This window comes from Haliaeetus leucocephalus, unplaced genomic scaffold, assembly GCF_000737465.1.
Source record: "Haliaeetus leucocephalus isolate CR32 unplaced genomic scaffold, Haliaeetus_leucocephalus-4.0 Scaffold229, whole genome shotgun sequence".
NCBI classification, from domain to species: domain Eukaryota; kingdom Metazoa; phylum Chordata; class Aves; order Accipitriformes; family Accipitridae; genus Haliaeetus; species Haliaeetus leucocephalus.
The window spans coordinates 5,948,243-5,967,393 of NW_010972665.1; positions in this window are offsets into that span (position 1 = coordinate 5,948,243).

The following is a 19,151-nucleotide window of genomic DNA, read 5'->3' on the forward strand; positions in this document are numbered from 1 at the left end:
GACATCTTCGGCGGCGCCTTTTCCTTCGTGACCGCGGCCAAGGAGCTAGAGGTCAGCAAGCACCGCTAGCTTCAGGTGAGCAGCGGGTGGAATCACAGCAGCGTTGGCGACACGCCGTCCCGCAGCTCCCTTTCGGCTACGCTGGCGTGAGGCGAGCTGCACTTCACTACTGCTCGGGTGCCACAAGCTGCAGTTGCGTGTCTTGCCGGGTGTAAACCCTGCGATCCCTGGAGGGGATCCTTGACCCTTCAGCTCCTGCGGGACGAGAAGACAAATCAGTGAAGTAGCGTCTTTCCCAACCGCAACCGCGCGTTGCCGCGATCTGTGGCTTGCTGGGGTGCGATGGAAGGCGTTAAAATGGGGTGTATCGTCTGCAACAGTTTTGGGGGAGACGACTGATTAGAAATCCTGCACAGCTCTAATAGATCACAGAAGAGAAGGAAAGGCATTCACTGTGGAGCTGTGGCCTTGAGAGGAGCTGCAGTGTGCTACTGCAGGATTTCACCTGGATGTCTAGAGTAAAAGTCTGCACTCAGCTGGAAGAGGGGTTGGCCCATCCGGGCTGCCTCTGGGGTGAGGCATGGGCACGCCGGGAAAAGAGCCTGCAGAGCGAGCTCCATGGTGGCTACCACTGACGTGCTTCCAAATGCAACACAAGTAAGAAACAACACGCTCAGAGGGCACCCTTAGGTACAGTGCAAATAAATATACACAGAAAAAATGAGTTTATATTTCAAAGTTGTTTCAACAAACTCACAAATGTTTTTGTTTAGTCTCATGTTTTAATTATTTGTTCCAGACTCTCTGCTTACATAAATTGCTTTCTTTGGTGCTAGACTGAGGCTATGTCTCTTTGTTTATAAAGTTTAAACGCTTTGAAGTCAAGACATTTCGAGGTACAAAATGTTGTTCTCTTGTAATGCCGTATACTCTGTTGGTAGCGATATATCAACAGTCAGAACCTCAAAGAAGTGAATTACTTAGAGTACAAATCATGTTACTTGACATTTCAAGGACAATCTGGATGTCCTGCTGCTAGCTGAGGATTTGCAGTTGGACGCTTTCTACCCAATTTAGAAGTAGCCAGGCTAAAAAAGACATTGACATTCCAGTGAAAAACTTTCAAATCTTGAACTGCAGATTTTTGTATTGAGTCTGACTCTGTTTAAAGACATAGTATGAACCAGCTGATCACAGGTGAATTTTGGCCCAAAATCTTCGCAGCCAAAAACATCAATTTGTTGCACCGTCAAGCTGAAAACTGAACTTTGGCAGCAGTTGTCCTGAGCCTTGACATTCCTTCTCCAGTTCCCAGCTCTGATTTTTCCACAACAGCTCTGGATACGCCTTTTCCATGCTCTCCTGCCTCCATGCAGACCCTACGTCTGCCAGGGGATGCTGCTCAGGGTGCTGCGGCCACCCAGAGCCTGCATCCTGCGTTAGGCGTGGGTGAGCTGCCAGATGGCGGGAGAGAAAAGAGCCGTAGCAGTGTGAAAGCACAAGTACCTCTCCCGTGTAACCTCTTTCCCCTTGCACTGGTTGAGGCCTGGGAGCCCCACGTCAGGGCCGGGCCGTGCCGCCGGCTGGCTGAGCCCCTGCCTCGCTCCCCTGTACGTAATGGGGACTGCGTACAGGTTGCTTCGTGTGAGCAAAACTGCTTTCCCAGCAGTACCCAGCTGAGTGAGGGCAGACAGATGGAGATTAGCAGTGGTTTTCTCTTCTCCTGAAAACCTCCAAGAGAAGGAGCTCCCGCGCCTGCACAAGGAGACCCATTGTGCCCTGGCGTGGTGGAGAGGGGGGCTTGGGCTTGGGGGAGCCGTAGGACAGAAAGGAGTGGGGAAGCAGGTGGCTCACTGCTTTGGGAGGCAAACAGCAGCAAAGAGGTGGTTTTCTTCTCTTGTCAGAGCTGAGGCCAAGGGTCTCCAGGGCTGGCAAGGGCATGATTTAAGAGCTGGGGTGCAGGAGGACCTTCAGGGCGAGCTATAAATGGTGGGAGATGAAGGGACTTGAGGCAATTGCCCGAGGCTGGAGAGCTCACTGTGGCGGGAGAGGGAGGTGGTTCTGTTACAGGGGATCTGAATGAGGACAAGCTTGTTTGACTTCAGATGCTGTACCTAGGTGGAGAAGGGTTTGAGGGACCTCACTGCAGAAGGTTGTGAGTACCTGCTGCCTGTTCTGTCAGTGGTGAAGGAGATGCCCTGGGACGTAGTTGGAAATAAATTTTGCTGGTGTTTTTTACTTGATTTCAGTGCAACAGTATCAGAGATTAACGCCAACTCCAAATTGCTTGTTATTTATTAGCTGGTTAAGTGAACAAAACCCTAAAATTCAGTCATCATTGGGATTGATGAAGTTTGAGAAGAAAGGAGGAAAACTTGCTCAGCAGCACACCTTGTCATCTCTCAGGAATTCAGCAAAACGTTCAGGTCCCAAAGGCCGCGGGGAAGGGCAGCATCAATAAGCAGGTAAGCGGACTTCAAGCTCTAAAACTGCTGCTCTGGTCTACCTGTCCCCATTGAGGGGACCATTCTTCACCTGGTTTGATAGCATGCCATGCACTTTGCTTGATGTTAGCCTGTGCTCACTGTGCATATATATTTTTGAGCTTTAAAATACAGGTTATAGCTTGTGTGTAAATGTCAGCGTACCTCCAACCGAACTGCAGCCTTTGCTATGAGTGCTTCAATGTGTGTGTGTTTCAGCAGAGCACCTGCTTAACCGCAGGGCTCAGAGAGGGTTTCTTCCAGTAGTCCTCCCCACATCATCTCCAAATGTGGCTACTGCAGCTGCGAGCGAGTGGGCGTAGGGTGAGGGGACAGGCACAGCAACCGCTCCTCAGGGCCACCTCCACGCAGAGGCACGGCATTGCTGAGGTCCACCCCGGCACATGCCGGAGAGAAACCATCCCTCACCAGGCAGGAAGGAGCAATGGTTTCACAGCATTTATTATTTATTAGGAAGCTACATTTCTTTTTGCATCCATATCCCGGACCTGGAGGTCTGAGGTGCAGGGTTGGACCAGGGGTGCTGGTGTGGCTCCGTCCTCCTCCAATGGGTCACTATTTTTAACCACCCTCAAGAAACGTTGGTGTGAATTCCCGGTTCTTTTTACCAGCCAGGACAAAACCCACGTAACTGGAGAAAATAACTGACTGTGTCTTTAAGATGGGTCAAGGAGAAGTTAAAAATGTGCAGATACAGAGATTTGGGGGGGAAAAACTCTGTCACCGTTCTCATTTTCACTCACCTCCTACTTAAAATTTATCCAGGAGGGTAGGCAGAGGAACACAACAGCTGCTAAAATTACTAGGTGGAAATCATTTTTAGCAGGCGCAAGTGTCTTGTGGTTTTCCTGCTCACTCTCCCCCACTGCTCCTACCTCATCCCCGGCTGGCTGCAGTTTCCTCCAGAGAGGCTTTCGTGTCGCTGGTGTCTCTCTAATAACAACCGCTGTCACAGCCGAGCCAAAGGCGATCTGTTAGCGATGTGCGGCAGCTGCAACGCCAGCCTCAGCTGGGACCCTGGCCCCGAGGAGGAGCCCTGGGCCGGGCTCGCATGGCTCTCCGAGGACTCGCTGCTCCGACCCCACCACTGGCACAGCTGACACAAGGTGGTCCTCGGAGATGCAGAGGAGTGTGAGGAGGAGGAGGCGGCAGCTGCTAGTATTTAGGCTTTGCTGGAGCAATAAATTTTGCATTAGTACTAAACAGTGCACGCTCCAAATGATGCAGTGTCTTAGGGTTTTTTTTTTTTTCCCCTGCCAAAAGTCAGCTTTTGGTTAGGATTTTATTTTTTTGGAAGCAGTGTTGCTATTAACTTGATGGTTGCCAAGGCCAAACAAAGTGCAAAGTGTCCTTGGAGAAAGCTGCGTGATTCTGTACATTAAAAACTGGGGGATGCCAGCACGCAGTCTCGGCCTCGCAGCCTGTCACATGCTTTGCTTATGTCGCCAGGATCCTATAAATGCTTTTGCTGCAATTTTAAAGAACGTTTCCTTGCTTAAACTGGAGAAGCTCAAGCTTTGCATTTTTTTGGTCTGATTCTTTTTTGGTACGGGGTTGTACAGCTTGTGGGAGGAGCGTGCAGCGGAGCCAAGGCAGGCTGGCTGGGCAGGGGTGAAAGGGTTATAGCTTGGGGCCAGCATGCAGTTACACCCAAACACGGAGCTACAGCCCATGTCCCCCACCCTGAGCACAGCATGACGTTACGTAGCTGTTAACCCACTAACCCTTGGCCCCTTGACTCACTGGTGTACGCAAACAATAGGCTGGCCCTGCGCAATGGGGAAACAATGCAGATTGCTGCCCTGACAGGCGCCGCGAGCATTAATTACCTGTGGCTGACAAGGGAGGTCTTTAAGATTGCTGTTGGGTCTGTGGCAGCGCCTCGGATCGAGAGCTGGGGCCGACTTTGCAGGGCACGGTGTACGTACGCCAGGTCAAGCAGCTCCCAGCCCAGAGCTGCCTGACAAAATAGCCCTTTGGCTCGGATGCCTCCCTCCTTGCTGTTGCCATCACCCGCTCTCCTCTGTGCACAGTCGGTGATGTCAAGCAACAGAGAGTTCAGAGCAAGGGAGCTGCAGAGAGAACTCTTCCTTGGCTCCTGATACGAGGCCGTGCAGCTCAGTCCCCTGAGATACCTACTCCCTCCACCCCACAGAGGAAACCTGAAGGAAGCTGCAATTTGGCCCACTGCCAGAAGATTTGGCCGTGACTGTGGCACCCCTGGGTCAGCAGGGTGCAGGCAGAGCTTTGTCGTGCCCCGTGAGGAGGGAGCGTGCTAAGCCCCTGCGTGGCAGAGCTCCCGGTGCGAGATCCGCTCTCCGAAAGCGCGGCCGTCCTCCCCACCTCCTCCCGACACAGCAGCGCGCTCGCAGCTGTGGCACTGACAGCCGTGAGGCTCTGAAGGTAGGGCTGGATTTGGGGCTGCAGGCTGGCGGTGGGGCCGGGCAGTGTGGCGTGGGCAGGGGGACGTGACGGTGGCACCGCCGCCACCGGGAGCGGGCGCAGCCGGGCAGTTGTCGCAGGGCATCATGAACACACGTGCTGCTGCTTGCGCTTTCCTTACACAGGCATTTGGGTGCTGAAGATGCACTCCCTCTAATGCCCAGCTGGATCTTGCCCTGTGCTAAAGCGACTCCCCCAGACTGCAGCGAGAGCACGCCGTTCCCTCGATTGCCTGTGAGTCACCCGCCTGAAATCACGCCTTAATACCATCGTCTTTCCAGTAAACCTACCAGTGAAGGCAGATGTTGACTGGGAAACCGAACTCCAGGCGTGTGCGGTGTTTGCTGATCATCGCCAGTTTGTGCCCCTCACATCCAGCTGTGCCTCCAGCGGGGGAGGACGAGGGGGGGCTCGGGGCATCTGCCTTCAGCCTGCGCTGCTTCTGCCTGCCTGTGCAGGGCGGGGGTCTCCCGGCAGGGCTGCAGCTCTCGGGCTCTTGTCACTGACCCACCTTTGGAGGACGAAGGTGGACACGGCTGCCTTGGCTCCAAGCAGTGCTCCTGCATCCCTTTGGGCTGCAGACTCGTCCCTCTGAGAAACCTGGCCTGAAAGCATCAATCCCAAATCGCTGAAGCTAAAAGAGGTGCAAGGATTTAATATACAGGGAAAAAACCCCGCTCCCCATTAAATGCTTTCCTTTGACTGCAGGGTGAACAGGATCACACAGAGCTTGAGGGCTCAAACCACGAGACAGCAAAAGGGGAGATCACCAGTGGACTGGCCACCTCTGGGGTAGCTGTTGTTACAAACTGCTTGCTGGAACTGGCTGTGTCACGCTGGGTCAAGGCAAAGCAGTTCATTTTTCCAGTGCTTTTATTCTGTTTCTTTTCCAGTTGTTTTGAAACTACTGGAAAAGCAGTTCGATGCCCCTGGATTTTGGAAAATAGTATTCATGCACACAGATGCGGGAGTGCATAAAGAAGGACTGCTAGATACTTCTTTTAGTTGTAACGATGACTTCATTTCTGGGGTGAACTGGAGGATTATATGATGGTTAGTTACAAAATGCATAGAAATTGGTGTGGAACAGTGGGGAAGATAATTACGTCTTGCACTTCTCCACCTTTTCAGCACCGTTTGCTTCATGCCGAAATGAAAGGAAATGCTTTTTTCCCTTCACAATAATATGAAATAATTTTCCAGAAACCATCCTGGCCCAGATCGCCTTAAGCAGAGTTATAAAACCGCATCTGGTTCGCACACAATTCACAAGAGAGGGCGGCCAAACTGTACCCTGATGGCTCAATGACATGCCCTTCCTGTGGGGTCCTGCGGCATGCAAACCCAAAAGCTGTGGCTGGCGCCTAATTTTACAACCCCGCTTTTTGGCCATGCTCAAAAATGTGATTTCTTGAAGTCTGCAGCTAACGCTTCTCTCTGCCATTAAGATCTGATTCCTGAGAAAGGTGGAGGAGGCAGCGGGTGTGGGGAGCAGCCGGGGGGCTGGTTACCTTCACCTGCAGGCAGCACAGCAGCATTTCCCAGCTGCTGATGATATTTTTACTCCCATTTAATTACTGCCCCAGTTAATGAGGTTTATATCCTTTCCTTCCATAGCTGTTTCAGAGGGTATCTGAGGAGCAGGGTGGCAGGGGGCACCTCCACCCGCCAGCAGCAGAGGAATGTCCTTTGCTGCCAATGTCACACCTGAGGTGCGACAGCAGCATCCTGCATTGTGGGGACAGGATAACGTATTCCTTCCACTTCCTATTTTTTTTTTTCCTTTCTAAACTCAGAACACAGGTGAAAGAGCAAGGGTGAGAGATTGAAGAGAGACTAAGCTGCAGTAACATGTAGCAAAGTGCCACGTGGATCAGTGAAACAGAAACGACTCTGAAACCAGAACAGCATGGACGCAGTACATTAGAATACAGAAGAAAAGAGTATTTTGTATCTATAGGAGAGGAGTCGATACAGTATTTCAGAAGAAAATTGAGGTAAACCGATGTATTTTAGGAGCCACAAAATTGAAAAGCTGAGAGCACTAATATGTTAGCTGGGAAATCAGCTGTGTATCTGAGCCTGCAGCTGGGGAGGAGATACGAACAGAGCACACAGCTCCCTGCAAGTGCTGCAGGGCTGCAGTTTCCTGTCCCCATGTCCCCATTCCTCCTGCCAGCGCTGGCTCAGGGGTTTCTTCACGTTGCCTGAACCTGAGCCATCCTGTTTGCCCACGGCAAGGGGCTCTGCGGACCTGGCGGGTGGGAGCCTTTCCATCCCTCCTGCCTGGCTGGAGCTGGGACGAAGCTGCAGGGACGAGGATTTTCCAGCAGGTCTGGGGTCACCCTGGGAGCTGGGCTGGTGGTTCCTGTCCAGCTGACAGGCTTCTGCAGAAATAATTAGCATGTGGCAGCATTGCCTCCTAATCCTTTAAATATAACTTAAACTTACAGCCTAAGAGCTCTGCCTTGCTTTCAGTGGGAGTTTGCAGCTGCAGTCATTATTATCCTGCCTAAGAGAACTCAGTTCCTTTTTTCACCCCTTTTGGGGCATTTGCAGCACAGCCCGTGCCAGCTTCGTCTGCCCAGAGGCTGCCTCAATTCCTCAGGAATGAAGCTGACAGTTTTTCAATGGCTGCTAACAGCCCACAGATAACGTAGGTTTGTTCCCTGTTGTTCTTCTTTGAGAGCAGGGCCCCTCAAAGAGCAGACTGAACTCTGTATCAAGGAGTCAAAGGGTTAAAATAATATTGCCCCAGTGTGTCGTTGCTGACTAAGGTCTTGGGCTTAACAAGACCCCAAATTGTTCCTGTTCCACTGATGTAATTTGTTATCCTGAATTTCCCCCTATTTTATTATTTCAGCGTTCCAGTCTCTCAAGTCATAGCTTCAACATGTATTCTTCAGTTGCTCTCTCAAAACCTGGCAGAAATATGAGTCTGGATGATAAACTAGTTCTGATCTTGTCTGTATTTGACATTGTTCACCTGGCAAGCTGGTTCCCTGCTGATAGGGGTGCTGAGGCTGATTCTGTCCACACTCCACGTGTCTCTGGCTCGTTCCTTGCTGTTTAGTCAAGTAAGTGGGATGTGGTGGGAAATGGTAGTGGTCCCGAAAGGGGGATAAACACAGGGAAAAATGACTTGGTCCTATGTGGTGCGATCCTCAAGCTGATACAGATCTTCAATAATCAGTGCAATTTTTACCCGATTTCAATCCAGTGCAATTTATTAGGACAAGAGTCTTTCCTCCTGTGGAAACAATTTATATCCAGTTATTTCTTAGCTTTTTTCTGTAGTCTTATAGCTGGGGCATCTCAGTGTTAGGGTCCCAGTGTTGAGGTGGCTTCAATGCTACCAGCAGACCATCAGCATAAATGAGGACAGACAGTATTTTACAAGTATTTTGTACTAGCTGGCACCAAGCAATGGAAAGCTGGAAAAAACAAAACCACAGACTATAGAGCAGAATGAATAAAAACAAAAAAATAAGCTAGGTCCTTTATTTTTGGAAACTCTCCAACAACCTCTACTATGCATTAGTGAGATATCAACTTTCTGCCTTGCAGAATGAACTATAAAATATTATATCTTTAGCCCTGCACATTTTCAAGTTCCTTGTCCTTTATTACAGCCACTGGTTTATTAAAACTGGAAATGGACCTAGACCAAACCTCTGCCTATGTCTGAATAGCAGCATCCAAACCCTGCAGCTTTTGAAAACTAGTCTCTGATGTTTAAAACAAAACCAAGACCAACACAACAGCAAACCACTTTTCATTTCTCCTCCCATAGTTCCCTACCTGAACAAAAATCCTTGCACCTGGATGTACAAAGGTATTAGGTTCATGGGGTAGCTCCTTGCCTACTAATGTTGAAGGCAAAACGCCCAGTGTGGTTAGCAGTGTCTGAGGATTTAAACTCAATCCCCCTTGAAACTCTTCCCAAGTATATATGATCAATGATGAGTTTGAAAGTATATTATTTTTATTTTTTTTTAAGTCCATTGATGTGATTTGTTCTGTTTGTAAGACTAACTGGCAGTAAAAGGTATTAATTTCCTATCACTTTGTTCCAAATGGTCCTTCCCTTGTCCTTGTGTTTTATGGTCTCCATTAAGGAATGTTGTCCTCTGGATCGTTTTTATTGGCTTTGCTTTTTAATAATCAGCATTCGTGCTTAATACAGCAGTTTTTTGGTAACAAAATTCATAGCTTAAAAAAACCAAAGCAGCCCCTCTTTCCCTTGGACAGATTTGAAATGCGATTACTTTTATAAGTTATAAATAAAGGCCTGGTAGTTGATGTTTAGTGGGAAACTCTCCCAGTATATTTCAAAGCCCTGTTTTTCAGCCTCCTCCGATAAGAAAACTGCTGACTTGACATTTTGGGGAGCGGTGTTTTGTGCTTTGTGTTCCTGCTGTAGCTGCCAGGGGTTAGCAAACCTCTGGGCTGCAATGTGGCCAAACCAGGAGCTGCCTGTGCCGCTGCACTCCCTGTTAACCGTAACACCACACTGGTGGGTGCTGGGTTTTGCCCGCGAGCTGCTGGATCAGGACGAGCTTTGGGCCATCACGTTGCTGTCCCCAGGGTCTTGCTCTTGGTGGCACCTCCAGCAAGACCTGGGAGGGGGTCTGTGGCAGCCCTTACCCCCACCTGAGCACCACCGCTCATACCAGCCCACTGCAGTTTACCCTCACCAAGAGGCTAGAGACGGTCATCTGGGACAACACATAAAGATGGCTGCTTTTTATGTTTACAACTCCTGCAGAGAGAGTATCTTTAGAAAGAGGAACATGTCTCCCCACTGTTTATATGTTGTCATTTTTTTCCCATGGTAAGACACTGGGTTAAGTCTCGGGCTTGGAGGATGCAGCCCCATCGCTCCGCAGGCTACTGATGCGGCGGTAGTTTGGGGAGAGATAGGACTCTCTAGTGATAAATGTATGGCTTCAACTAAAAGCAGCTACTGACAGATACGGCTGAATTACTGCATGGGTTTTGTAAAGCAAAGGGAAGGGTTTGCAGTGATTAAAATGATACCTATAAGCCTTGATTTGCCAGAACGATGTTTTGTCTTGACCTCATTTAGTGAGATCCTTTTGTAACAAAGATGGACCAAAGAGCATTCATGCACCCAGAGGTTTTCTGAAAGGTTTGTAATTTGGCAAAGCTGTGTCTAAATGGCCTGGCAGAAGTGCTTGGTTTTGAGGAAAATGTGCTGGTCTGTTATTGGGGTTCCCTGCCAGCTCCAGCAGATCAACATAGGAAAGTTCAAGGGGGAAGTAACCCTTGTCAGGAAAAAAAAAAAGCCGTAAAAGCAATCTTTCTGATGCTAGTGGGTGAGGGCCCAGTAAAAGAGATTATGATCCAGCTTAGAGCCTGTTTCAGTAACAACAAAAAACCCCAAACCTAGTATTTAAAATGGAATTAATTTTCTCTTTGGATTGCAGTCAGGTTGGAATGAAGTTTCATTCCTTCAAGCTATGCTTTCCTTCAAACACCATTAGTTTTTAGAAGCTTTCCTAGGAGAAGTACATTTGTCTTAGAGCACATCGTGCTGCTGGACTTTGTCTCGGTGGAGGAGGAAGGCTGGGCTGTAACTGCAGTCGCTCCTAATGAACTCATACTTGTCACATATCCAGGACTAGATGGGCTTGTCTGCCCCTCGCACCCACCCAAAATATCGCCGTGTCCCAGGGAGATGATCTCCACCCTGGGTCCCGCAAGGACTAGGCGAGCTGAGGTACGCACAGGCTGATGCATCCCTGCCCAGGGACCGCCGGGATGTACGGCTCTGGTGCCACTGCCAGAAAGAGATACAGGAGAGAAGAAACAGCTCAGCTTTCCCATCCTACAATCCCAAAGGAGCACGGAGACTGCGGTTGCACCGGGAAGTATATAGGGAGTGTGTTACTGCAGGCAGCTGCCTGTCCCTCCCCAGGTGGAACAGGCAGCAGGAGAGACAGGAGCCTGCGACAGGCTCCCAAAGACAGGATTTTTTTCCAATAGCTGATAAACCCATGCAAATGACAAGCACGATGAATTAGAAATGCTCATTAACGGCAGAAGTATGATATAGTTGGCAAAACTGAACCTTAGAGCATGATTTGCTTGCCTGAAATGTCGGTGCCTCCCGCAATAGCCTGCCTGGCCTGGCAGGGCAACGTCAGAGAAGTGGCAGGCGGTGCTTTGTGAGAGGGGCCTGTGACTTACCTGTGAGATAGGAGACCTCCATGTCAGGGCTATCTCTAGCTGTCACGTTTAGGCAGTCCTGGTGTGCACGGAAGACAGAGAGTGAGGCCCTCATTTCAGAAGCGGCAGATGCAATGGCTTGGGCTGCGCAGCCCGGCGTGACTCCTGAACGCTTCCCTGAGCCCCCCCGTCCATACTGCCGCTGCAGCACCGAAAACCTGGGGGATCCGGGCTGTGGTCTTGGAAGAGATTGTAGAACCAAGGGTATGACATAACGTGCTTCACCTTCTATACCACACATGACTTAGGACATCATGGCTTTCTGATTTAAGAAAAAAATAATTTTAACATCAGTAAAGCACCTGAGAGGTGAATTGGAATTTGATACCTGATAGCACTCCTGAAGTAGTCACCAAATGCGGGGGGGGTGTAGTCAGTGGCATTTCACAAGGACTAGGACTTCTAAACAGATTCCTGATCAATGCTTTTCACCAATACCAATATAAAATCACTGCTGGTAAAACTTATGGACAGAATGATGATAAACAGATAATAATGACACCAGGAAAGTCAGGCACGGCAATGGGAGTGACTTGACGGGTTCAGGTCTACAAAAGTGTTTTTATATAGCCAACTACAAAGCTGTACTTCTGAGAACACGGAGGCAGCATGTATCGATAGAGTGAGTATTGCATCCTAAAGCCTGCACCTGAAGGTGTTAAGAGCTGCAATGGATGCAAAACTCAGCACAAGCTTCCATTACAATGCTGTGGCAAAAGGACCACTGTGATTGCTGGGGGTAAGAAGTAGAAAGTGGGGAAGCTCTATCTTTAAAAAAGGAGAGAAAAACAAAGGCATGCTCTGTGTGGTTCAGGGACCGCTTACAGAAGACATTGAAAAGCTAAGCAAGCCGCCGAAAAGAGCCTCAGAAATTATTTGGACTAGAAGATAATCCCTTATAAGAAGAGACTTTTTATCTTAAATGAAAATTAAAAAAAAAGGGGGGGGGACGGGGACAGAGGAAAGGACTGAGAGTGACTTAATTACACTATGTAAGTGGAATGTGGGAAAAAATACCAGCTACTAAATTTACCATACGAAAGCACAAAAAGACACAACACCTAGAATCTGAGGTATGCAAATTAATATGGGAAATGGGGATCAACATCTGACCAGTGAGGATGCTTAGCTTTGGACCAAGCCACCAATTGATGTGGGTCTTCCATTCAAGATGAAATGCCTCTCTCCGAAGATGTGCCTGAAGGGTTATTAGGCTAAATACGAGAGTAACTGGCTGAGATTTAATGACTTGTAGCATACAGGCTGTCAGAATAGATGCTTTAATGCTCCCTTTTGGCCTCTGACTGCATTAAACCCCCTCTTTCCTGATGTGAATCTTGGCTTCCCAGCACTCCTTATCATTTCTTTTACTCTTGTTCTCAGTCTGTTCTTGGAGGAGTTTCTCTCTCTCTCTCTCTCTCTCTCCTTTTATTATGCCACTGCAGACAAAACCTGGGGGTTTTGAAGGTCCTGAAGGGAGTTAGACTCCCAGCTTCATCTGAATTCAAAGGGAACTGGGTGCCAAATGCAGATCTTGTGAAAGCCTCAACCCAGAACCCTGAAATTTGGTGTAGCTTTGAAAACCTCATAAAAAGCAAGCTTGCTGATAGTGGGCTGTCTTGAGTTTTATTCCATCATCTTAAGCATTTTTCTGATGGGGGTTCTATAAATATACACAACGATGACTAGAAATAAGAGAGTACATGTCTGGCTGTCACATATGAATTTTCTGCAAGGAAAATCACCACAGTTATTTTACTGGCTGGTTATCTCAAAGCAGCAAGTATCCAGACGGTTGTCTCCAACTGTTGTTATTAAATTCAGCAGGAAATCCATCCTGTCCAAAAGAATTATTAGTTTCCATTGCTCCTGGAGATGTCCGGAGATGTTAATTTGTGCGTGTTTGTGTTGCACAAGTAGCCGGCCAGTGAGCAGGGCTGTGGTTTGGTCTCATCTCCAAGCTCTGGGAGCTGGGTGGCAGCTGTAAAACTGATGTCAGCGTCTAGGCCAGGGGGTTATTTATGAAGGCAAGTCTTCCCCAAACACCCCGATTGCTCCAACTATAAATATGTTTCACATCACAGGGCAGCATTTGAAATTAGTAGTTTAACATCTCAAAGTGGGGCCCAGATGCCATTAGTGGCAGTCTTCACCATGAAGAAGCTGATATTTGTCAGCTATTTCTGCCCAGAGGTGTGTGAGATACCACAGTTTCCCCTTTTACTCACAAGAGGAAATAACTGTGGTGGCAATCTGGTCTTTGTCAGTGCTGTAGATGCTCAACCACAAAGCAGTGGTCCCTTATTTATACCATAAGGCCTGTTGGGGGTAGGAATCACGTACCAAAGGCAGCAGGGAGCCAAAGAAGGACCGCGGAGGATTTTGCCTCAGCCGACTGCCCGGAGGAGGGTCACCCCTCGCCAGCCTCACCTCAATGCTGGCGACGAGGGACCACCCGGGGACCTGACCCCTGGCAGTGCGGGGACCTGGGCAGCAGGGACCCCAGCAGCCCCCAGGGGTTTTGGGCGAGCCCTCACCCACCGCCAGGGATGCTGTGCTTCCAGCCACCCTCGTTGCTGCCGCGACCACCAGGAAGGTGAACAGATTGCAAGGCGCCCATCAAAGGTAATTCCCGGGGCTCTGCCAGTCTCCAGCGTACAGGTTTCTCTCTCCTCCTCTCTATAGCACGGGAGAGTTTCAACATGCCCCCTGACTTCCCCACTGGACCTCTTTCCTTGGCCAGCGGACGGCTTATGGGATGGAGAAACCAGCATGCTCAGCCTTGGCCTGACCTCGCGCTGCAGCGTTACTTCTCTGGTCGTGTCGGCTGTACTGAAATGATAGATGTTATCCTGGCGTAAGCCTGGCAGCCCGTCAGTGTAATTGCAGCGGTCGGCCACCAGCCCCCATTTGTTTTGCAGGAAGAAAAGCTCTAATGTGTTTAGAAAAGTTCAGATTTGTCTTTAAAATTCTGGTTCAGCTTGAAAATCGTTGTGTTTCTGGCAAACTAAATACATGCATGTTTTTAAGGGGATGTCTGCATCAGGTCTCCGTTTAGCTCTCAGTAACACCACAGCCACGTATAGCCGTCTGGCAAAAGTCTTCTAGAGAAACACAACAGCACAGAAACCATCTGCCGCAGCCTTGAGAAAATAACCATGCAGCACGGACGTTGTTCAGATGTTTGATTTTATAAAAGATACTTCTGGACACAAAAAAACCAGGCCTCAGTGAGCACATACACGCGTAGCAGGGCTCACTGTTGGCGCTGCAGCGTAACGCACGCTGCAGTGAATGAACGCTGCGGTCGGTGGTGTGGGGCGGCACGGCCGGCTGGAACGAGGCTTGGAAGGGCAGCCGGCCGGGTAGCACTGCAGCCCCCTGGCACTGGCACAAGCTGCTGGCACAGTCTGGAAGGGTTTGGGACTTGTGGGAATTGCTCTGGGTGCGTGACAGGGAGTTGCGCCTAAGCCAGAAGGCGAATCCCTGGCCTGGCCATGGAGGCGGCAGGCAGAGTTTCTCAGAAGCTATCAGCATTTCACTGTGTCCTTTCTATCTCGTCCCGGGTGCACGACGGCATGCCCAAGGAGCAGTCAGCCTGGATGGGCTCACCCTGATGTTGGTGAAACCTGAACAGCCTGCTTTCCAGCATAGGACCGCTCCATGGGACTTAGAAATAGGGGCTGTACCTGCCCTTCACCTGGAGAAAACAGTTGATGGCCAACAAAGCTTGATGCGCTGAGGTTTTAGCTGCACTGAAGCTGGCCATCTCATTTATTTTTAAGGAACGGTTTCAACTACATGTGTAACTTTAGAAGGGCAGTGGGTTGTTATGCTGCAGTCAGCTTCACACTTGCTTTATAAATCATTAATAAATGTATGGCAAACCCTGCAAGGCTTTGGGTTTTATCTGTTGTGCTTTACTTTCACCACTCTTTAGGGCCGGGATGCCTGTGTCAGCCAAGGAGCACTCCTCCTAAGGCTAGTAAAAACTATCTTCTGATCCTCCACAGATGGTCAGGGCACGTTCCCAGGTGCTGCCCAAATACCCCCGCGGTCACCAGGCTGCCTGCAGCTCTTGCATTTCTCTGTACTATGCTGCCGGGTAAATGGGGCTGGCACTAAAACAAAGCAAATGGTTATTTAGTAAGCCTTCAGGTCAAGGTTTTCTAGAAAATAGGTATAGAAGATGACAGGTACAGAAAATAAAGCACAGAACCCCAAACTTTGATTATCAACAGTAGATTTCTTTCCCCTCTTACCCAAGTGCAGTTTCTCCAGCTTGGCATCCCAGGGATCCATAGTTCAAAGGCTCACACCCTCTCTTCCCTATTTCCAGAGGCTATTTGTGAACTCCAGCAACAACCACACTAATTTGGGGTTCAGAGCTTCTCCATCTGTTGATCTTCCCTTTTCCCTTCCTTCTGCCTCCAAGCAGGTAGCTTGGGTAGCCAGGAGTGTCAGACACAACCAACCGGTCCTGTACAGCGCACTTTCCTTCCCTCAGCTCACAATTGGTGAGGCAGGAATTGCCAAGTTTCTAGGTCAGCTTTTCTACCTACTCCAGTTAGTTTGCCCTTCATTCACAAAGCTTTCCATGGATTTTTATGCTTCATATATAGAATATTAATTGCAAACTCATGAACTTTGGTACATTTGCAAATTCTCATGGAGGAATTAAGGAAAAAAAAAAAGAATGTGTTGTCCGGCTGTCTCTGGGGCAGCGTGCCCTTACCGCCTTCTCTCGCTCTGGGAACTTCATGCCACGTGCACGCTCTATCGTGGCCCCTGCAAATGAGGCAGGGCTTTGGCAGTTAACAATGATACTGAAATACAGCCATTCAAAAGAGCAGCACTGAAGCCACACATACAAGCTAAAAATGCTTTTCCACTGATGAGTTCAAGATGGATAAAACCCTTTACATGTTTCAGGGCTCCATAGAAGGAAGAATTTGAAGCAGTGACCCTTAACATATCCTATCTTTCAAGTGCTGTGTTTTACTATCTAATGGCTTACTGCTGACAACTCTTGATTATCTGGTGTAGCAGAAGGATTGGGATGTCCAAAAAGAAGTAAAACCAAAGATAATACAAAGCACATGGCAATTAAATGGTAAGAAAATAAAATAGGAGCACTGTGGAAGACCGAGCAGCACTGACCTAGGCAGGGGTGGCCATGGAGGACAGCTTGATGGGAAAGGACTGCAGTCCATCCAAGCCCTTTTGCAACTCACTTTGGACTCCCTGTGTTCCCAGGATGATTAATGCACAGCCTGGGTAATCAGCCCATGAGTGGTTGAGGGCTGTTTTATTTTCCAACATGGCCATATCACTCCAATACAGCATTTTGCACTGTGTGTGTTACTGGTGATGGCGCAAAGTGAGGTCAGCACAGAGGAATGGTGAGCATTTCACACCATTAACCACCCCTGCTTTCCACACCGCAGAACCCCGCAAACACGCTTGGGCTGGAATTGGCCAGCCTGGCCGGTGGTGATGCCCTCCCTGTCCCGGCCCTGGATGGGCAGCACAGGCTGGCTTTCCCCAGCAAACTGGCTGCAAATGGAGTTCAATACAGGTGTATGGGGGGAAGTGATTCGGGAATCATTCCCAGATGTTAAAAAATGTCTCCAGCTCCCAGCCAAGCTGCTGGGGGCTTTCAAAACAGCTTACCACTAGCTGGAGAACATTTATAGAGGAGAGCAAAAGCCCAGAACATTCATTCACGTTTGATTGCTCAGTGTGAGCCTGGATCCCTTCCTAGGGCTGGGGGTACTCGGGCAGGTTGGCTGCAGGGAAGACGCGCAAAGTCTTATCAGGGAGCTCATTCATGAGTGCTTGTGACTTTCTCAGAACTACTTTCTGACCATCTTTTTTCCAAAGTAACCTTCCTCAGTCTCTCCCTCTGGCACTGTGATCCTGGAAGAAGTGTATCACAGTTTTGGCATGTTTGGTACATGCTACCACAGTACAGCAATATTATGTGGCAAGCATAACATATGCTTTGGAAGAGAGTTTGGTTTATTTTAGCTGCTCCAAATTTACTTGACCTGTTTAATCCAGCTTTCACACTACATCATCTCAGTCACTGGGATTGCTTTTAGGTCATGCCCCTCACAACATGTGCAGCCAGTTGGCCTTTCATCTGTATGATTAATTGTCCAAAATGATTTCCATGTGATTAATATAAAACCCCAACACCCATGATAGTCCAGGCTGCTCCATCCTCCACGTTATGTTTGGCAGGTGCAGGGTCTGGCCCACTGAGAAAGGAATAGTGTGAACATGGCATGTTGGGAAGCTTAGACAGCTTCCTAGCTGTCTGCTGTCTGATTGCTGCCCATCTAGGCTGGCCACAAGTTAATATTGACTCAGTCATCTACGGGAAATCAGTGGGGGGCAAAGCTCACGGTGTGGGCAGCCCTGTCCTGCTCTGGATGCTGAGCCGTGGCTTTGCATGGCTCTTTGTGGCTCTGCATCAGAGCATCAGGCTAGTTCTGCCGTGGGAGCCACTGCTGTGCATAGTAGTACGTAGGCATGCCTCTCCTTTTGGGACCTGCCCCTCTGAACTTGCAGCGCAGCACTGCGGCCTCAGCAGTGGGAGCCATGGTGGCCGGAGGCTGCTGCAAGCACTGCTGTGGTCCAGAGGCTGAGGTGCTACAGGTGAAGGTGTGAGTGCCCGGTAAAAGTCCCATGGCTGCTGCAGGTGCTCTCCTGCACACGCTAAGCTGGGGAACAGGGTAGCTGATGGTGCCCTGCTCACGGATCACACCAGGACAAATGCTGCAAGCATCATCAAGGGACGACCAGCCACAATGGCTACACCCTCACCCTCACGCTGCCGCCTGTCGTACCTGTGCTGTGTCTGCATGTGAGTTTTCTGTCTTGCAGGTACTTTAGTGTAGTACCCGGAGGGGGTTTCACGCCCCACACAGAATGAGATGATTGCTGTCGGCATCATTTCTTTAAAAGAGAGCCGCTCTGTCCCCATTCCTCCCCTCTGGTTTCTCCTGCCAATAGCAACAACCATCACCCCTGCCCGTCAGCCACTCCCTTGCCAGCCAACTGAATCATACTGGAGATGGGAGGCTTTTTTGGGTGCTAAAACTTTACAAGGCAAAGACTTACAGAATACACCCATATGCCCTGCCTGGAAACTGGCTCCCACCTCTGTGGAAAAAGCCAGGCAGTCTCAATTAGGCATTCATGGAAAGTGGGGACGAGCTGGGGCCGGAGCCAGAGGCTGCAAAAGTTTCCACATTTGCCAGCACTGATCTTGCAGACCCGTCTGCTAACTCCGTCTCGGGCTCTGTCTCACTAGGCAACCAAATGTGCTAAAAGGAGAAATCAAGAAGATAATTTTCACACCCAGCTTACTGTGTTTGGGATATTTTTTTTGCTGCACTGCAAAACGATTGCACCGTGTCACTTGTCTCCTCTAACGTTCAGGGGAGTAAAGTGCTCCTCTAAGAGATGTGCTTTCTACCCCGAAGAGCTATTCAGTGGCTCCATCTGGCCAAACAAATGAACAGGGCTTCAAACAGACCATTCACGGTGTAGAAAAATCAGATTCATCCCTGACAGGAAGGCCTCCTAGAGCTATTTGAGGAGTGACAGAAGGAGCCCTGGGAAGAAGAAAAGGTCGGGATTATTTGGCTGTAATCCAGCTGCAGGTGGCCACACTTGGGGACTAACAGGGCAACCAGGAACTCAGCTCCTGCCCCTTGCAAAGTAGTGCTGTCTGCCTCATACATGGCATTTTTGGTTCTCTGCTGAGCCAGTGACTGGGACTGTGTGGGAAAGACCAGAAACCACAATCATGACTTGGTTACAGAGGCCTCGCTTTGCTTCCCGCAAGGGCAGTGAAGTAGCCGTGGTCATGCCATGGCTTCCTTCTGATCTAGAGGTGGCCGGAGTTCAGCACTGGTTGAAGCCTGAGTAGTTGGCCTAGCT